The 21,609-nt window shown below is 35.7% G+C and overlaps 1 protein-coding gene across 1 annotated transcript in view; it reads right to left on the bottom strand.

Moving 5' to 3' along the window:
* Nucleotides 1–13,952, bottom strand: part of LOC142345052 (MFS-type transporter SLC18B1-like) — a 79,634-nt gene extending 65,682 nt beyond the window's left edge. Inside the window, exon 1 of the mRNA XM_075397135.1 lies at nt 13,858–13,952. The gene's annotated coding sequence lies outside the window, so the exon portion shown is untranslated. The remainder of the gene's footprint in view (nt 1–13,857) is intronic.
* Between the last annotated feature and the right edge of the window lie 7,657 nt (nt 13,953–21,609).

Below are 21,609 nucleotides of genomic sequence, written 5' to 3'. Positions count from 1 at the left end.
CTTCAGGCTGGCCAGTGCTTCACTCTTTGCCTTAAGCAAGTCCACAAACACAAACTTCGTGTACTGGTCTGCAAACACAATGCAGAACCGCAATCCTGACAGTGACTCTACTCTGAAAGGTCCCATCACGTCTGTGAACACCCTCTCCAGCTTCTCTTCTGCTTGATTCTCTGCCACTCTTAGAACTGGAGTCTTTGTGATCTCGGTCAATGCAAACACATTGCATAGATCATCGAGTTCCCCACTGTCTCTGGCGCACTCCTGACCACATCCGCTTGATTCAAATGACCCATTCGTCTGTGCCACTTCCTTGCACTGTCAAATTTCACGCTGTTGGAACTCATCTTGAATTCTAGAACGCTGCAGAGTAAGTAAAACAAATTATTTTCTTGTGTTGGTTTTACCCGAAATCCCTTCTGGAGTTTCATGCAGCTGTTTCCTTTCTCGAAAGTGAAGCTATCTCCCCACTCCGTGCATCTTGAGACAGGTGATTTGAAGAACAGTCCGGCACACACAAAACATTTTTGAGTTCGCATTGGAATTCCCCTTTGTTTTAGGATATGTTGATCCTCACACAGCCTCTGCCTACCACTCTGAAAGCCTCTCCGTTTAGATTTCTGACCACTGATTGAATGGGCACAAAGTCCAGGAACGCTTCGATGTTCGTCACTATGTGATCTGTACAACCACTGTCCACTAGCATGCCCGCTATCTCCCACTGGGTATGAGCTGCCCAGTATTCCTCGTCTGGTGAAGCCAAGGTTGGACCCATTGCCACTGACTCCTGTTTGCCTCCATCTCTTTGTCTCTTGTATGCCCTGTCTAGGTGACTTTTCTTACCACATTTGCTGCATTGTGCTGTCTCCTTCCTCCTGCAGTCCTTGGAAAATGTACGGGGATCCCACACACAAAACAGTTTCCTTTATTGTGTCCGTTCTTAAAGTCGTGCTTCACTGCCAGTGCCACTGAACCACTTTGTCCCTTGTGCCTCAGTGCTGTGCTCTCATGGAAGTTCTACAGCCTTTTCCTCAACTCTGTGAAGTTCGTTGCCGGGTTAAAGCTTTCCTGTATAACAAAACTTTAATACCTCATTGCTAGACCATTGAGGACCAACGCTTTGAAAACGGTCGCTGAGACTGCTTCCCTTGCTTCTTGTAGCCTTGTGAGCAACTCCTGTCCTCTGATGAAGAAGCTATCCAAATGCTCAGCATCCTCGAGCTGCAGCCGAGCAAGCTGCGCCACCAAAGTCACCACTGTCGGCGTCTCCACACTCTGAAATCTCTCTAGCAAAAGTTTTCAAGCCTTTGCTCGATCTCCGATGCCATCATCTCCCACACAGTCATGTCTCATGAGCATGAGGGTTGTTTCATCTAGAGTCAGTGCCTTCGTCTGCATCATTGCCACAATTTTTGTGCTCCAGATTGGAAAGTCCTGTGCCTTTCCTGTGTAGGTCAGCAGCTTCACTGTCTGTTGATTCATCGTAGTTTGAGCAGGCAAGACAGTTGTGAAAAGAAAAGAAACTAAGCAGACAGGGATTATGACAGTCAACAACAAATTTGTTTTGATCTAGAAATTAGTTTTCAGACTTAGAAAATTGCTGGGCCCATAACCTGTTGGGTCATGGATTTTGGCAAGCGGAATAAAAAGCGTTTTTAACTAAGTAAAAAATTCTTTTTCGCAAAACAAGAGTATAACAAGAATGATAATTTACATTAGAATTTAGAGATTTACAGGAGAGATCTGATTATTAGATCAAGATGGTGATTTGATTTTGGGGATGAAAAAGGACTCAAAAATCAGCTGTATATATACCCATTATCAGTGCGAGAAAGTCAAGATACAAAACTAATCTTAGCACCATGATTTACAGTTGGGGTCGAAAGGGTTACCCAATATGGTTTGCTTCTGCAAATCAGTCGCAAAGGAACCATATATTGAATGCATTTGCGCTTTTCTAAGAATTCATTCACACTTTCGGAGATATCATAATCCTTTATTTCATGCTGGGAAGATTTTCCATCAAATAATCTCACTCTAATATTAGTTATCTAGATTCACCAATTTGAGCCGAATATTGATTCAAAGCACCATTTCTTGACGATTCATTTATTTAAATTCTCTGATTAAAATTAATTAGCTTTTGTCTCTCTAATCTGGTAGGTTAAACTTTCTTTCTAATTCTTGCAAGTTTTTTTCATATTTTTTGACATTTATTGTCATTATTCAAGTTCTTTGAGTCCCAGGGACCAGAAAACCTCATCAGGGTTTGGACAAAAAATTTCTGAAAAATTTTGGGTTGCCATGGAATAGGTTTCAACTTTTGAATATCCCAAATTTTTTGTAATTTTTTTGGACATTTTTCGCATTTTTTTAAGTTTTTGAAAATTTTCGTCATTTTTTCAGTTTTTCCGGCTTCAGGAAACAGGCAATCTCCTTCGAGGTTTGTGAATAGGGCACTGCATAGTTTTATAGTTTTCAGCAATAATGGATTGGTTTTTAACTTTTTAATGTTTCAAAGTTAATCATTTTTTTTTTGATAAAATGTGCATTTTTTTAAGGCTTCCTTAAGTATTTGTCAGTTTTTGATATTCGTCAATTCTCAATTGCCAGAAAACATATGTCTCGTTCTGGTAAAATGTAACTGCATGGTTTCTAGTTTCAATGGATTTGGTTCCAACAATTTAATTATTCGACTTTTAAAAAATTTTTGATAAAATGTGCAAATTTTTTCAAGTTTTTCTTAAACAATTGTATACTATTTAGTTTTTTGCCTCAGGAGCCAGGTAATCTCATCCAGGGTTTGAGAGTACGTTATTAAATAGTCGTTAGGGGGCAATTGAATGTTTTTCATTATTTTAATAGATAGAATTTCTATTTTTTGAAGTTTGAATTTTTTTCTAAAAATTATTGCCTATCGATCTATGAGCCAATGAGTTTTTTAAACCTTGGAATTGGGTTACTGGATAGCTTTTAGGAACACAAAACTGATTGTGAAGATAGTGGTATCAGAGTTTTCGGTAACATTTCCTCATAATTTGCGATTGATTTCTTTTTCATTTTCGGGTTAATCGATCTTCAAGGGCCAATATTTTTCAGGTATTGCAGATATAATACTGGACCAATTTCTGAAACAAAAATTGGTTGTGAACATTTTTTCGAAATAGGTATTTTTAAAGGGAAGAAATTTTGCCTTAGGTTTAAAAGCTTCAAGAGTTTTAGCAATGAGTATATTTTTGTTTAGTTTCGATGCTTTTAGTTTCTCAATTCTTTGAGATGATTTTTGTTTGTGTTCTGGCTGGCATTGTGCTATTGATCTGCCGGTCAGGTAGAGTCTGTCTGAGTTCTTTTTCAGGAGTTCTATTTCAATATTTCAAGTACGTCTTTGAATTGTATTTCAGGACTTATCCTGCTATATTTTTTACAATTCAAAGAAATTGAATTGCATTGGGGCGCTTTGTTTTTTTTTGATATGTGTTCACACATTTTTCATTCTCTTTGATCTTTCAAAACGGGATAAACAAGTAGAGCCCAGCGGGCATTAAGTTTCATTAGAGGCCCAAAGTGGACGTTAGTAGTCCTTCAATTGCTTAGAGTGTTGCAGCTGCTGGGATGGCCTCAATTGAAGGTTAAAAGATCATTTTTAGGAGTTTTTGGGCTCAAGATGGTGCAATTTTTCATGTTTTTTGTGATTTTTTTAAGTCTTTTGCTTGATTAGTCTTAAGTTTTTAAAAGTTGATCAAGGCCTTTTGCGAGAAAAAAGTACTCGTCATGACCAGTTTATCAGCTATATATTCTGGTACTACAAACACAAACACAAAAAATGATACTAGTTTTTGCAATTTTTTTCAAGGTTTTTGAAATTTTTTGTCATTTTTTGCGTTTTTCCAGCTTCAGGGGCCAGGGAATCTCCTTTAAGTTTGGATAATAGGGCACTGTATAGTTTCTAGTAACAATGGAGGGTTTTCAACATTTTAATGTCTCGAATTTCAGCATTTTTTTGATAAAATCTGCAATTTTTTTGAGGTTTCTTAAAGTTTTTTTTCAATTTTTGATATTTGTCCATTCTCAAGTGCCAGGAAAACCATTCCATGGTCTGAAAACAGTTACTGCATAGTTGTTGGTTTTAATGGATTTGTTTTCAACAATTTAACCTTTCGAATTTTTAAAATTTTTAGATAAAACTTGAAAGTTTTTTAAGTTTGTTTGAAGACGTTTGTCTTTTATCCAGTATGTATTCAGGTTTGACAGTATGTTATTAAACAGTTGCTAGGGGGTAATTCGATGGTTTTCAAAATTTTAATAGAACGAATTTCTGTTTTTTGAAATAAGAAATTTTTCATAAAAATTATTGCCTATCGATCTTTAAACCAATTATTTTTTTAAGACTTGGAATTGGTTTACTGGATAGCCTCTAGAGACAGTAGAATCATTTTTCAAGAAATGATTTTTAAAATATTAATGTCACGATTTTCAGCAACATTTCATTAAAAATGCAATTGATATTTTTAGTTTTTGAAAGTTTTGGAGTTAATCGATCTTCAAGGGCCAATGAATTTTTTCAGGCCTTGCAGATATAATACTGCACCAATTTCAGAAACAAATTTTGATTGTGAACATGTATTTTTGAACATATATATAGGTATATTTAAAGGGGTCAAATTTTTCCTTAGGGGTAAAAGCTTCCAAATTTTATCAATGATTATATATCTGTTTAGTTTGTTTGATTGTTTGTTTCTCAATGTGTTGAGATTATTATGTTTGTGTTTTGGCTGGCATCGTTGAATTGATCTGCTGTTCAGGTAGAGTAAATCTAAGTTTTTTATTCGATTCTTTAAATTGTATTTCAGGACTTGTCCTGCTATGTTTTTTAATTCGTCGAACTTTTTTTCGCTTTACCCATTTTGCCGCTTTTTCGACATTTTGTGTGAAACTTTTTTGACTTTTCCAGGCTAGTTTCACTCTTCTGTCATTCTGCTCAAAGCCTTTGTAATCAGCAGCTGCTCAGCAGAGCAATTCAAAATGAAGAGCGTCGGTATAAAAAAATCAAAGTCAGAAATAGAAACGGGATAAACCCCATAAAGCCCATTTTTAGATGCGCGGTATTTGAACTCTGTTCTCATAAAATTTAGTTATTATCTAAAATGCTTATTGGTATTGATACTGGGCCCTTTAGTCTCTCACTGACAGACAGGAGGTTTTTCAATTACGAAATGACAACAAAATAAATCGCACTTAAAAATGTTTTTGTACCAAAATCATTTTTTGTTGATATTTTTTTCTTTCAATCCCAATAGAGTTTTGGGAATCAACGGCGGCTATCTTCCGGCTATATGCCGGGTATGTTTCTTTATCTCGAACAATTGTACTTTTGATCATAACTTCTGTATTTTGAAATTTAGTTAAATTTCTGGTTTGGAGCGGAGAGCCATGAGTTAAGAGGCGTCAATAGTAGCAGAAATTTTTAAATATTGGAGCACTTCACTACAAGACAGTTTAAGAGAGGACCATTTTCTCTCTCTCTCTCTCCACAAACGGGAAGGTACATTTTCTTTACCAGCGCAAAATTTTATTAATGATTCAAGAACCAGATAATTTTTGTTTTGTAAGTCATTATGTGATCTTCTTTCCTCGTAAAGTGAGATCAGCTCCAGATATATTATTATAACTTTTCGAGAAGGTGAATTTTCACCTTTCCCAGATGAACTTTGGTCTTTGAAAAGGCTCTTAGATGTGCTAGACTCCAAAACTTAATCTTTTATAAAGGAAGAAAGTTATAAATCGTGATTGCTCTCTTCTCAAATAGGGTTTTGTCAAAATATCAGATTCGATACGACTTCTATTAAAAAACCGCTGATTAAAAGCCCTTTCCACCGTTTTTGCCATTGTTTGGTGAGTTACTGAGGGGTATGTATCTCAGTGTTGATTCTGCAAAGGAAACGACCGCTTCCTCGTAGTTGCTATAACTCCAGTCAAGATCATGGCCTATATATGCCTAATCATTTCATTTCCTCAAACAAAGATTCGTCAACGTAAGTTAGAGTTGTTACGTCCTCATTATTTCGTCAACTGGCGATAAATGGAGGCAAATCAGTTGTTTTCGAGTCAGTTGTTTTCGTACTTTGCTTATTGTTTTAACGGTTTCAACACCGGTTTTTTGCAAGCATTCAAATTAATTTTTGATTTTTGTCGTTATTTGCAGATTTGTCGATTTCTGAATAACGACAGATCTCAATTGATTTCTTGATAATTAATTTTATTTGATAGCTATTGTTTTTTCAGTTTGAAGTTAAATGTTTTCAAAAAAATTATATATTTAAACCTTAAACTTTTCCTTCTTTTGAGCTTTAAGAACGGCCTTTTCACTGCCAGTCAGGTTCAATTCAGCGTTAATACTAACTAAGTGCCACCCCTGCATTGCAAGCCACATTAAGAGAAGACCATTTTTCTCTCTCTCTCTCTCTCTCGCTCTCTCTCTCTCTCTCTCTCTCTCTCTCTCTCTCTCTCTCTCTCGCTCTCTCTCTTCTCTCTCTATCTCTCTCTCTCTCTCTCTCTCTCTCTCTCTCTCTCTCTCTCGCTCTCTCTCTCTCTCTCTCTCTCTCTCTCTCTCGCTCTCTCTCTCTCTCTCTCTCTCTCTCTCTCAATTCCTGCACTGTTGACCCTCTCTCTCTCTCAATTCCTGCACTGTTGACCTTGATTCAAAATTAGGGCTCTGCGCTTTTTTTTACTTCCCACGCCAAAATATGCACAAAACTGAAACATTTGACAATGTAATATGTGTTTCTTATTCTTGAAAAAGTTTGTTCGGTCTTTCAAACAAAATAAAAACGTTGTCCTAAATCATGAGTTATCAAAAGTCAGGAAAGAGGATACAAATATTAGTCCAAAATGGAAAATTCATGATTTGGCTGAATACAATAAATCAACTAGATATATATCTGCCAAAGCGAACTATACAACCAATTATTATTTCAAACTGGGTTGACAATGAATTAAAAAAAAAAGTAAGCTGCAAAAAAGAAAAAGCTTGACAAAAAAATCTCAAACTGAAGGCACACAATACACTTCAAAAACACCGCGAGCAGAGAAAGAAAGTAAAACAACTAACAAAACGAAAAATTAAACAATTCTATGAACTATAGATATTTCCTAATGTTTTTCTTATTTGAAATTAATTATTTTCAAAAGACATAAATGAACTTTTTAGCTTTGCCGTGTCTCTCTACCAAATACCGGCTCTCCTTGTAGCATGCACCTCATGTTTGTTCTAGTAGCGTGTAAATTGATTTTTTAGCTCACGTTATTTTACGCTATTTTGATTTTGTTGTTAACTTTTTGAGAAAAAGGACATTGAGTTTTGGATGTAAATGATGTCTGTTGCTGGTTTTTAGTTTTTCTATTTCTTACTTGTCTCGTATTCCTATAAATGGCAGCTCTCGTCGGCCTTTTTTGTGGCAGTTTTTACATCACTAAATGAATTGACTTGGAAGCAATTTTTAATTTTGAACACTAATTTTTTTAAAACAATAATTGAATTCGTGAAAGAGTTGTACTTCTTCGTTATATGGTAAAGAGTTAGGCCAAAAGCGAGGATGAGCAAGGTTGGAACAATATGCCCAACATTACATTGTAAGACCTCCTTGTTTGTTTGGGGAATAAATCTGGCATATCATTTTATTTATGAAGACAGTGATTGTGCAATTCTGTGTGCAGACACCATAAGAAATCAAAATGTGAGCATGTGTTTTGAAAACTTTATTAGGTGCCAACTTTGTGTTACGGATAACACGGCTATTAACGACATTTGGTTTTGGAAGTTCTTTAATTAAAGTCCAGGGCCAACATTCTTCATTCCTCCAAATCTCTGTTACTAATGTTTGAATAGGATCGGATGTTTGCCCCTGAAAAATTTGACTGTGTTTTAATTTTCTGTAGTGTTTCATTAAAAATTCTTCCTATTATAAAAGTGTTGAACTCGCCTTTATATTCTGGTCTGTGTTTCTTCACTTTTAAGACTGTTTTTCTGAAGACCTTGATACAATTTGATGTATATGCATTTTTCATTGGTTATGGAAGCAAATAATGTGAAAAACCCATAATGCCACCAAAAGATAATCAAACTGCATTTTTCTGTTTGTTAATTACTCCATGTAGGCCAACTTAATAGACGAAATTTTAATCTCTGTGCAATAACTTTGAGTTTTTGAAAAGTTTTTTGTGTTGTTTTTGTTTTTTGAAAAGTTCTTTGAGTTGTTGATACTGAGAGTAGAAGAGTTTTGTTTTCAGGAAATTTCCTACTATTTAGTGAACTCCTGCTTTTGGAAACTGACAACACCTCTTAATGGTGCATTTCCTGTACTACTTTTCGTTAGATTTTCAACTTCCTTCACGGAAGCTCTTGATTTTGCCCGGCGCCTGATTTCTTTTTTTTGCTTTTAAAAGGCTTTCCTCATCATTGGTATGAAATTCTGTTTGTTCTGTTCTCACAATAGCAGTGTTTTGTTTTCCTCCGATGACGCAGTTTAGAGTTTTGCGTGATTTAATCCAATTAATCATTTACTCTGCCAATACTAACATGTGTGTGCAAAGGTTTTGCACGTAATTTGTGTAAGAAAATTCAGACAATAAAACATCTGATAATGTACGCCTGAAAGTTTTCAAATTCTGTTTGGTGTGTAGACGAATTATAATGTAAGAAAATCAAATGTTTTGTCTGAGAATAGTATTTTCAAAGAAACAATTCCTGAGTCATTAGCTCCTTCTAAAATTTTTTGATCTTTTTTGCATGTTAAGCCCTGCATGAAATCTATTTAATGTTGATTCTTGCTGCTAATGTCATTGATCTTTGACTGATTTTCTTTGTTAGCAATGGCATCTTCATCAAATTGTTAATCTGTACTGCGTTGATTGGCTGGAATTGCTTGTGGATTCCAGGCTCTCTGCAGCAGCGATAGTTGCTTGACAGGGTTCTGTATATGAGCATTCCTCAGAAATGTGACACCTGTGTTCACTATTATGTCAATTTTCGTCGTCGAATGAAGTTGATGCGTTGAAAACAAACGGTGATTCAGGCCATACCATCAGCTTGTTCGGAAAAATTTACGTTTTGTGTCTGCGCTGAATTATTCCATTGAAAAAAAATCTCAAATTGTGTATGAACAAAGCACGTTCATAGCTTGACAACAGAGGAAACAAATAAACTCTGAATTGCCTTGAGAAAAAATCTCTAATGTTGGTTTTTAATTGTTGACAACACACCAAAACTTTAGCCCAAAAATTTTAACCGTTTTGATTTGGTATTTGTTTTTTGACTGCTTTACCGGTTGCCGTGTTAGCAATAGTTGACTCAAATCATAAAATTGGATAAGAATAGTAGTCGCCTACTGTTTTTTGAGCAACGATTGATTACCAAATGACTATGTAGCTCTGTTTTTGACAAATTACAGGCTTCTGATATCAAATACAGACAATTAAGTTGTTTTAAGCAAGATCCCGAATATTTGATGAACTCAATTTGACGTAATTGGCCTTGTATGGCTAGTTAAAGGTGTTTTTTTTAAATAGTAAAATAATTGATTATTTGAGAAGCGGATTGACCATTGCTCTTCATGAATTTGAGTTAAGTTACTGCTGATCCCTTGAGTCCCTCAATTGTCATACAAAATTCGAGCATTATAGTGAAAATAACTGTGTTCTTATAATTGGATTTTGTAGATTTTAGCCAACTACACTTGAAGTGATTTGAGTAAGAGCAGTGCAAACTAGAAACTTTTAATTAGCACAATAATGAGAACTGATCTTTGACCGATCTGCTTTGTTAGGGATTGCGACTTCAAAAATTATTCATCTGTACTGCGTTGAACCGCTGCAATTGCTGTGTATTGGAGACTTACTGCAGCAGTGATAGTTGTTTGACAGGGTTCTGTATATGAGCATTCCTCAGAATTGTGACCCCTATATTCACTCTTATGTCAATTTTCGTTAAGTTGTTGCCTTGAAAATAAACGACGAATCAGGACTTACCGTCAGCTTGTTTGTAAAAATTTACGTTTTGTTTCTGCGCTGAATTATCCCAATGAACGAATTCTCAAATTGTTGCTTGTATGTCTCATTTATAGAAACAATACAACAAAGCACGTTCATAGCACTACCACAGAGGTAACAAAGAAAATCTGAATTGCCTTTAGAAGTCATTTCTAATGTTGGTTTTTAATTGTTGACAACACACTAAAACTTTAGCCTGTAGAATTTAACCGTTTTGATTTGGTATTTGTTTATTGATTGCTTTGCCGGTTGCCGTGTTAGCAATAGTTGACTATCAAATCATAAAATTGGATGAGAATAGTAACCGCTGGCTGGTTTTCGGGCAACGATTAATTACCAAATGACTATATGTCTCTGTTTTAGACAAATTACAGGTTTCTGTTAGCAAATACAGACAATTAAGTTGTTTTAAGCCATTTCCCGTATATTTGATGAACTCAATTTGACGCAATTGGCCTTGTATGACTAGTTAAATGTGTTATTTGTCAAATATAGTAAAAAAATTTGATTATTTGAGCATATAATTACCACAATAATGCCAACCTGGACAAAAAGTCTTCATTCAATTTCACGTACTAAGTTATTGGAAAATCAACCGCGCAGTGGTCTCTAATAGAAAACAAAACTGTAGTATCAAAATCAATTTCATATGTAACAACCTGGCACTCAATTCAGATCATTTTTACCTGTTACTTTGGCGCTCTAATGAAAGATAAGGATTAGTCTTGTGAAAAATATATCGGATCTTTTCCGTTTGCGCCTCCCCCTTCAACAGTACAAAACTCTATTTTTTCTGTCCTCACAATAGCAGTGTTTTGTTTTTGTCTGATGACTCAGTTTTCAATATTGCGTCATTTAATCCAATCAATCAATTATTCTGCCAATCCTAACAACTGTGTGCATAGGTTTCGCAAGTAGTTTGTGTGAAACAAATTTAGACAATAAAACAATTGATTTTTACAAATTTAATTTTTTCAATTTTTGTTTGATGTGTAGAAAATTATGATTTAAGAAAATCAGTTGTTTTGTCGGAGAATAGTATTTTGATAGAAAAAATTTCTGAGTCCTTGGCTCCCTCTAAAGCTTTTTTGATTTCTTTAGATGTTATAGCCTGCATTAAATGTATTAAATGTTGATTTTTGCTGCTAATGTCATTGATCTTTGACCGATCTGCTTTGTTAGCGATTGCGACTCCAAAAATTATTCATCTGTACTGCGTTGAACCGCTGCAAGTAATGTGGATTGGAGACTTACTGCAGCAGTGATAGTTGTTTGACAGGGTTCTGTATATAAAAATTCCTCAGAATTGTGACCCCTATATTCACTCTTATGTCAATATTCGTTCAAGTTGTTGCCTTGGAAAAAAACGGCGAATCAGGACTTACCGTCCGCTTGTTTGTAAAAATTAACGTTTTGTGTCTGCGCTGAATTATCCCAATGAACGAATTCTCAAATTGTTGCGTGTATATCTCATTTATAGAAACAATACAACAAAGCACGTTAATAGCTTGACAACAGAGGAAACAAATAAACTCTGAATTGCCTTGAGAAAAAATCTCTAATGTTGGTTTTTAATTGTTGACAACACACCAAAACTTTAGCCCGAAAATTTTAACCGTTTTGATTTGGTATTTGATTTTTGACTGCTGTACCGGTTGCCGTGTTATCAATAGTTGACTCAAATCATAAAATTGGATAAGAATAGTAGTCGCCTACTGTTTTTTTAGCAACGATTGATTACCAAATGACTATGTAGCTCTGTTATTGACAAATTACAGGCTTCTGATAGCATTACAGACAATTAAGTTGTTTTAAGCCAGATCCCGAATATTTGATGAACTCAATTTGACGTAATTGGCCTTGTATGGCTAGTTAAAGGTGTTTTTTTAAATAGTAAAATAATTGATTATTTGAGAAGCGGATTGACCATTGCTCTTCATGAATTTGAGTTAAGTTACTGCTGATCCCTTGAGTCCCTCAATTGTCATACAAAATTCGAGCATTATAGTGAAAATAACTGTGTTCTTATAATTGGATTTTGTAGATTTTAGCCAACTACACTTGAAGGGATATGAGTAAGAGCAGTGCAAATTAGAAGCGTTTAATTAGCACAATAATGAGCACTTGGACAAAAAGTTTTCATTCGGTTTCACGTACCAAGTTATTTGAAAGCAAGGCAGCAGGGGTCTCTAATAGAAAACAAAAATTGTAGTATCAAAAATAATTTCATCTGTAACAGCCCTGGCACTCATTTTAGATAGTTTTTACCTGTTACAGTGACGCTCTAATGAAGGAGTAAGGATTAGTCTTGTCACAAATATGTCCGATCTTTTCTGTTTGCCCCCCCCCCCCCCTCCAGTACGTTATGCTCCCCTCCCCAGTTACAGAGCATGTGCAATTATATAAAAACTCATTATGTGAAAATATGGCACGTGCGTCTGGGGGGGGGGGGGTGCAAATAATATGCGCCCACTAAGCTGGTGGGGGGCACAAACGGAAAAGATCCAGTATGTCTTTATATAAATTTTCGACATAACTTTGACTATGATTGGTCAGTTTCCAACAGACTCATCGCATCGCGATTCGATAAAAACATTTTAAGCAAGTTGATATGAAGGAGGCGGAGGAACAAATAACAAGTTGGACCAAAATATACATCTAATTAGTTTTGTGAGTTTTAGAGTTTTGTGTTCCCTCTCTTGTAGTTAATGGATGCTTGCTGACTCTGCTTCTAAGCGAGCTCTGAATAATTAAAACGCTATACAAAACAACACGCATTAATTGCCTGTAGTATTAGCGATGAACTAAAGTCTGCAATATTTAGAGCCCCCATAGACCTAACAACAATTCCCCAAATGCTGAAAAAAGTTTTGTTCAAAAAGTAATAACATCCTTTCTTTGTTTAATGTATTAATTACACAAGGAGAAACAAATCCCACTTTTTTGGAAAAGTGATTTGTTGGCTTAAAGTCGAATAATCACTCCCCCGTGGTTTTTCACTCCTCCGTAGGCACTCCCCCCTAGGCACTCCCCCGTAGGCACTCCCCCGTAAACAAATCACCCCCCCCCCCCTCCTCGATTTTTTCAAGTAATAGTATCGTAAATTACTATCATGGGAACATCTCGCGTTCCTAATCGCGCACTCGTTATCTATACTACGCTGATTTGCGATTCAGACAAAACCCTTGAGATGATAAATACGGCCAGTTTAGACTTTGCTGTGACCCGATAGCAAAGTATACTCCATAATTTTAAGGGCACTTTACTGTTTTGTTTTCACAGCATTAAATCGCAATTTTTTACCCTCTTGGTTCCCGTGAAACCCAAGACCGGGTGCAATCGACAATATACTATCAGCATTCAATCGATCAATGCAAAACTTTTTAGCTGAGTGTCGCGAGGTATGATTTATATAGCCTGTCACTTTTTCTGTTTTAAAAACTGGTCAACCTTTGCACTTTTGCTAATCAATTCTGGAGATAGAGAGGAAACCTTATTTTTGTTCTAGAGAAGTAGTAGAAGCCCTATCGAGATGTCAACAGCATTCAGTCCTATTCAGTTTGAGAAATATTCAGAAGTATGGAGGCAGTTATTCACATCAAACAGACATAGAATTGGTTAAAAAAATTAAATTTCACAAAAGTAAACCCCGATTTTTATTGTTTCTACGTTAAAAGAGCTTTCTGACCTTGAAAGAATGGGAGATATGTGTCAAAAAGAGTAAAGCAGTAGAAAATATGCTATTTTTGGAGGTTCTGAGTTTCCATTAGCTAGCTATCCAGTGATAAATTTCAAAATAGCATAAAATATACATACAAAAAACAGGAAGTTCATCAAATACTTGGCGACTGTATTAATTGAACGTTCTAACTGAGTTTGACAAGATCTTTCTTTTCATTTCATTGAACGGCTTCACATCTTTCCAGATGCGATCTTTCCACATAAGGTTCAGAATCATAAATAAATCATCAGTCTAAGCTAATCTGGAATCTTTGACTGTTTGAACAATTAGTGCACGACTGATTGATCAGGATTTGAGATAATTATCGTGTAAGCATGTAAACGAAAAGAATGGCGAGCTATTTTTAGAGAATGGTATATTTTAGTAACAGTGGTAATAAATTGGCTTAGCGGCAGTCACTCCGCCTAACTTGAGGTCTATAAAGTAGATCTATAAAAGGGGGCAAATATTTACTTTAATTGCATTCTGGAAGACCTTCAGTGAAGTCTAGCCAAATTCTTTCGGCAGGCCATACCCAACTGTATTCTCTAACTAGAATTATTCCAATCAAATCCCTATATTTTACTATATATAACTACTAAATTTCATAGAACGCATGTTTGTTAGCTTAAGAGAGCAGCATAGGAACCGCTATTAAATTATAAATTTCTGTAACAGCGATGAAAAGTTGTGAACATCATTTTTCAACACGTTCACTTCACTTCACTGCTTGTTTTAACTCCTTTCCATTGCCATTTTCAAAACAACTCTGCCTTTCACTTCTTCATTGTAAAATATACAAGGGAGAGCGGAAATTTTGCAGAATTTTGATTCCTTCCGCTCAAAATAGCTCATTGATAATGTAGCAAAAAATTGCCATTCGACAAAATATCATAGTTATTGGGTAAATAGCTATTGAGTAAACAGCCCCTGTTGTTCTGTCTATTAAGCAAGACATGCCTTCAAGAAATTTGGACTTGCGGCAGCTATAGAAATTTTCACTCAATTATTGAAAACAAAGAATTTGATTTTGTAGTTAATTTATATTGTTTTACTTTTGGCTTCAATTGATCTTTTGTCGACCACTACCATTTTTGCATCAACTCAGTACTTCAATTCATCAAAGTAAAATGTAACGGGAAAGTTGAAATTTTCCAGAATTTTGTTTCTTTGTTTTCTTTTTAAAAAGTTGCCTTTCATCAAAAAATCAAAAATTTTGTCTATCAAGCAACGACTGTTCCCTGGAAGGTTGGCTTTTTTTGGAAGCCTTCCCCGCAATTACTGCAAAGAGAAATGTTTTTGCAGGTTGAAATATCGTTGTTTAAGTTTTGCATCAATTGTTCCTCTGCTTAAATCACTTTGATTTAAAATTTTTTGAAAAAAAGAAACATAACGATTATGATACATTAATCAGAGATCGTTTCAGCTGGAACTATTTGATTAGTCAAATTTATTAGAGGACATTTTAAGGTGTTTTTGATTTTAATTTCTAACAAATAAACAATCTCAACCACTATAAGAACAAATTTTTTGCGTTTTTTAACTCGAATGGCTTCTTACGCTTGTAGCAACCCAATTGCCCAAAAATGTTTTGAGTAGTTTTGAAAATCAAAGCCAATAAGGTTTTTCAAAGAGAATTAGTCGAGCCAAACTCCTTTGAAAAATCATGTCGATTTCTTTTATTTAAACGGAATTAGGCGAGACAAAATTTCTATAAATTACATCAATTGATATTTTTTCACTAGAAACAGTCTAGTGAAACTCCTTTGACAAGCGATACAATTCTCTGTTTCTCAAAAGATTTAGTCAAGTGCAAATTGGTCATGCTCTGTTTCTCAAAAGAATTTTATGACACATCATGCTGATTACTTGCTCCTGAACGAATTTCATAGCAATTATTGTAAACCTGTTGGTCTTATTTTTAATACAAATTTTTCGCTTGACAATTTTGCGCTTTTCTTCTAGAATAGTATTTGAATTCTCAAGTAACCTTTTTTCACTCTTTCGTTCTTCATTATTGAGTGATCTCACCCCGAAGTAAATCTTGTTACTAATGTAAAATCGATTGCAGCAAAGCAACAAGAGCGGATTGATAGCTGAGTGGGCAGTGAATCTGGTTATGGGTCGGGAAATCAGTGGTTCAATTCCCGGCGGGGTCAAATGTTTTTCTACCCGTCTGTCGTTTGAGAGCTATTCTTCTGACATTAGTCGGTTGATATCTTTTTTGTTAATTTACCAGTTATAGCGTGGCCAAATTTTTTCAATAAATTCTAACAAAATTTAGTTTTCAACAAGAACTAATCCTGCTAATTATTTTTGAAAAATGATACTGAATTCCGTTTTTAACTAGAATTAGTCTAGACAATTTTTTTTGACAAATTAAGACGAATCCTGATAGTTCTCCAAACTAGTATAGTCCGAAGAGTTTTTTGTTTGTAAAAATCATACCAAAGTTTATTCTTTAGTCGGAATAAGTAAAACCAAACTCTTCTCTGAAAGAAACTAGAGTTGGTTACCCAAATTTATTTTCGATTGATGGCATATATGTCTTCGACATATCCAATGAACGTTTCCGTCCAGTTTGTGGGAGAAGTCTGAGCCAATGGAAGCAGATTGGATTTAAATGTATTTTCGCCTCTCTTAGTTAGAGTAACGACGAGTCTTTCTTCGTCAATTTAGACTCACGCAAAATAGGACATCTAAGCAAGGATATCAGGTTTTCCATTTGGGTTGCACTTAACACTAAAACAGGGGATTCGATAAGAGTGCCTACAGAAGTGTCAATGTTGACTTACACAATTATTGAACTATTTTATTGTTAACTTTAAGGGGAAATAGTAGTTAGTGTTGTCAAAGAATAATGAAAAGAGTATTTGCAGAATTTAGTCTCAACCATAAGAGGACAGCTAAAAATTGATATCAGGTTTTACTGTTGGGTTGCACATTAGCCTAAAACAGCCTACATTGTCAATGTAGACTAATACAATTATCGGACCGTGCAGAAGTTGACAACAGTAGGCAGTACCAATTTGTTTTTTCGCAGTATAATGACGGATTACTTTTAAATCTTGTGTAAACAACCCGGTCCGAGGAATTTTTCCAAATTTATGTAAGATCAGCGGTAACTAGCGTTGACAAGTCGGAAAAATCACCGCATTTTTTTTACATACGTTAGCGTTGAACTTCGCGTAGATCTTACATATTTTGCGTTGAAATTAGCGTAGATCTTACATAATTTTTGTTGAATGCAGCGTAGATCTTACATATTTTGCATTGAACTTAGCGTAGATCTTGCATATTTTGCGTTGAATTTAGCGAAGATCTTAAAAATATTGCGTTAAATTTAAAATTGATCTTACTTATTTTGCGTTGAATTGAGCTTTGATTTTACAAATAAAAAATCAACTTGTAGTACTCTGGGTATGGGACTCGAACCATTGAGCTCTTGTTTAATTGTCGCCTCATCTACCACAGTGCCACAGAACCTTAATTTTCTTAGGAGCTTCACTCTTTACAAATTACTGAAAAATTAGGTTTCAAACAGTTTTGTCGTTTCTAAGCGTAGATCGTACATACTTTTGCATTGAAATTAGCGCTGACCTTTTATAATTTTGCGTTGGACTCAGCCTAGATCTTATTCGATTTTTGTTCAAATTTTGCTGTGCTTTTCTGTCTGTTCAATTCTTTCCAGTTTCTCGAGCACGCAACTTCTTTCTGATTTTTTGAAAAAATTCCAAAAAATGCTCTTCCACGTACCCCCCCCCCCCCTCAAAGTAGCGCCCCATGCACCCCACCCAACGCCAATCCCCTAGTAACCCCTCCCATGTACCCCATCTTAATACGTACTCCCCCACGTACCCCCGATATACTCCACCCAACGCACAAACCCCCACCACAAACACCCCCCTATCAGCCCCCCCCCTTCGTACCCCCCACACGAGCCCCAAACCCCCACCCCTCACGTACCCCAACACGTACGCCCAAAGCTATGAAACGTATCGTAGGTAAAATGAGCGAAAAAACTCAATGCGATGCAATTCGTGCTACAATGCTTCAATTCAACGCCCCACAATTACATCAAAGAATAATAACTTTTTAATCGATACTCGATTTTATATTTTGATGACTTATAGAGGGGCAAGCATGCTTCTATTTGCAAAGACAATTTTTCTATCACTCAGACCTGTGGGTCTTTGTGAACTGTATTGTTCGAGGTCTCCTCTTTTTTGCTGTAAAATCTATGTGATTGTCTCTGTTTTTTGTCTCCCATCACGACAGGTACTACGCCCACCACACGTACCCCATCATTAACGTACCCCCACGTACCCCCATATACCCCACCCAACGCACAAGCCCCCGCCACCTTCCCTTCCCCCCACCACCAGCCCCCTTGCAACCCTCCCCCCCCCACCGCGTACGTTCCCGCGTACCGCTAAAATTAAAAAGAGGGTTGCTGAATCATTCGTTCCGGTTTTTTTGGATAGAATTTATGTGAAATTCTACATTTTTTGGGACCAAACTTGTGACCAAATTTGCTTTTTTAGCCAAATTGCTTTAAATTTGCTGGAAGTAGATACCTTAAAACAGCGGCCACATTCTTTTTAAACTGTCAAACGAGCTAATTGTACACCCACTGGCTTTGAGAGTCTTCTGGAATTATAATTTTGCTAGTTTTTTTTGCAAATTTGAACTCGATAATTATACAAAATGCATTTTTATTTTTGACAAATTGAAAAGTTTTGTTGAAAAGTAGATCTATTTTGAACCATTTGAACAAATGAGTATTTTTTTAGACGCTCAGCAATATCTCGACTTATATTGATCACGTCATGGATCCGTACGATAAAAAGGTTAGATTTTAATGGGGCATGACATTTTTTCAAAATATTTCCGCTATGTAAATGTTTTTTTACGTAAAGTTGGTGTAACTTACAAGAATTTCAAATCAGGGCTCAACTAATCACAGATACTTTTTACAAAAAAGAGCTCCACCGAGATTATATCCCGGTTTCGAGAGTTAAGCTTATGGTTTTTAGGGCTCTAACGAGTTGTTTTCGTGAAAAAAATTTCATGTACTTGTTGAATTTTGCTTCCATTTGTTATCTTTCTTGTTGCCCAGTGACTTATTGTCCACTGTCATATATGCAGTTTTATTGGGAGGTTAGATACTTCTTTCAGTTGTTATCTAATCTCTGTTATGATTTTCGGTATGTTTGTTTTGAGAAAACAAAGGTTAATTTTTTGACATTTGCCAGTACTTTATCTTATTTCTCACAAATTCTGGCGCTGTTGGGTTGCACATTAACCTAAAACAGCCTACATTTTCAATGTAGACTAATACAATTATCGGACCGTGCAGAAGTTGACAACATTAGGCAGTACCAATTTGTTTTTTCGCAGTATAATGACGGATTACTTTTAAATCTTGTGTAAACACCCCGGTCCGAGGAGTTTTTCCAAATTTATGTAAGATCAGCGGTAACTGGCGTTGACAAGTCGGAAAAATCACCGCATTTTTTTTACATACGTTAGCGTTGAACTTCGCGTAGATCTTACATTTTTTGCGTTGAAATTAGCGTAGATCTTACATAATTTGCGTTGAATTCAGCGTAGATCTTACATATATTGCGTTGAATTTAGCGTAGATCTTAAATACTTTGCATTGAATTTAGCGTAGATCTTGCATATTGTGCGTTGATATTAGCGAAGATCTTAAAAATTATATGTTAAATATAAAATTGATCTTACTTATTTTGCGCTGAATTGAGCTTTGATTTTACAAAATAAATCAACTTGTAGTACTCTGGGTATGGGACCCGAACCATTGAGCTCTTGTTTAACTGTCGCCTCATCTACCACTGTGCCACAGAACCTTAATTTTCTTAGGAGCTGCACTCTTTACAAATTACTGCAAAAGCTGTTTTCAAAAAGTTTTGTCGTTTCTAAGCGTAGATCTTATATAACTTTGCATTGAATTTAGCGCTGACCTTTTATAATTTTGCGTTGAACTCAGCCTAGATCTCATTCGATTTTTGTTCAAATTTTGCTCTGCTTTTCTGTCTGTTCAATTCTTTTCAGTTTCTCGAGCACGCAACTTGTTTCTGATTTTTTGAAAAAATTCCAAAAAGTGCTCTTCCACGTACCCCCTCCCCCCTCAAAGTAGGGCCCCATATACCCCATCCAACGCACAAGCCCCCCCGGCAACTTCCCTCCCCCCACCACCAGCCCACTTGCATCCCCCCACCGCGTACCCTCCCGTGTACCGCTAAAATTAAGAAGAGGGTTGCTGAATTATTCGTTCCGGATTTTTTTGGCAAGAATTTATGCAAAATTCGACATATTTTGGGACCAAATTCGAGACCAAATTTGCTTTTTTAGCCAAATTGCTTTAAATTTGCTGAAAATAGATACCTTAGAACAGCGGCCACATTCTTTTTAAACTGTCAAACGAGCTAATTGTACACCCACTGGCTTTGAGAGTCTTCTGGAGATATAATTTTGCTAGTTTTTTGCAAATTTGAACTCGATAATTATAAAAAATGCATTTTTATTTTTGACAAATTGAAAAATTTTGTTGAAAAGTAGATCTATTTTGAACCATTTCAACAAATGAGTAACTGTTTAGACGCTCAGCAACATCTTGGCGGATATTAACCTCGCCATGGATCCGTACGATAAAAAGATTAGATTTTAATGGGGCGTGACATTTTTTCAAAATACTTCCGATATGTAAATGTTTTTTTTGTAAAGGTGGTGTAACTTACAAGAATTTCAAATCAGGGCTCAACTAATCAAAGATACTTTTTACAAAAAAAAGCCCCACCGAGATTATATCACGGTTTTGAGAGTTAAGCTCATGGTTTTTAGGGCTCTAACGAGTTGTTTTCGTGAAAAAAATTTCATGTACTTCTTGAATTTTGCTTCCATTTGTTATCTTTCTTGTTGCCCAGTGACTTGTTGTCCACCGTCATATATGCAGCTTTATTGGGAGGTTAGACACTTCTTTCAGTTGTTATCTAATCTCTGTTATGACTTTCAGTATATTTGCTTTGAGAAAACAAAGGTTAATTTTTTGAAATTTGCCAGTAGTTTATCTTATTTCTCACAAATTCTGGCGCTGTTGGGTTGCACACTGGCCTAAAACAGCCTACATTGTCAATGTAGACTAATACAATTATCGGACCGTGCAGAAGTTGACAACAGTAGGCAGTACCAATTTGATTTTTCGCAGTATAATGACGGATTACTTTTAAATCTTGTGTAAACACCCCGGTCCAAGGAGTTTTTCCAAAATTATGTAAGATCAGCGGTAACTGGCGTTGACAAGTCGGAAAAATTACCGCATTTTTTTACATACGTTAGCGTTGAACTTCGCGTAGATCTTACATACTTTGCATTGAACTTAGCGTAGATCTTGCATATTTTGCGTTGAATTTAGCGAAGATCTTAAAATTCATTGGTTAAATTTAAAAATGATATTACTTATTTTGCGCTGAATTGAACTTTGATTTTACAAAATAAATCAACTTGTAGTACTCTGGGTATGGGACTCGAACCATTGAGCTCTTGTTTAACTGTCGCCTCATCTACCACTGTGCCACAGAACCTTAATTTTCTTAGGAGCCGCACTCTTTACAAATTACTGCAAAATCAGGTTTCAAACAGTTTTGTCGTTTCTAAGCGTAGATCCTATATAACTTTGCATTGAATTTAGCGCTGACCTATTATAATTTCGCGTTGGACTCAGCCTAGATCTTATTCGATTTTTGTTCAAATTTTGCTCTGTTTTTCTGTCTGTTCAATTCTTTCCAGTTTCTCGAGCACGCAACTTCTTTCTGATTTTTTGA

The sequence above is a fragment of the Convolutriloba macropyga genome, chromosome 8, assembly GCF_964194025.1.
Source record: "Convolutriloba macropyga chromosome 8, txConMacr16.3, whole genome shotgun sequence".
NCBI classification, from domain to species: Eukaryota; Metazoa; Xenacoelomorpha; order Acoela; family Convolutidae; genus Convolutriloba; species Convolutriloba macropyga.
Note: the sequence above shows the minus strand (reverse complement) of the source record. Positions and strands in the feature narration are given on the sequence as shown.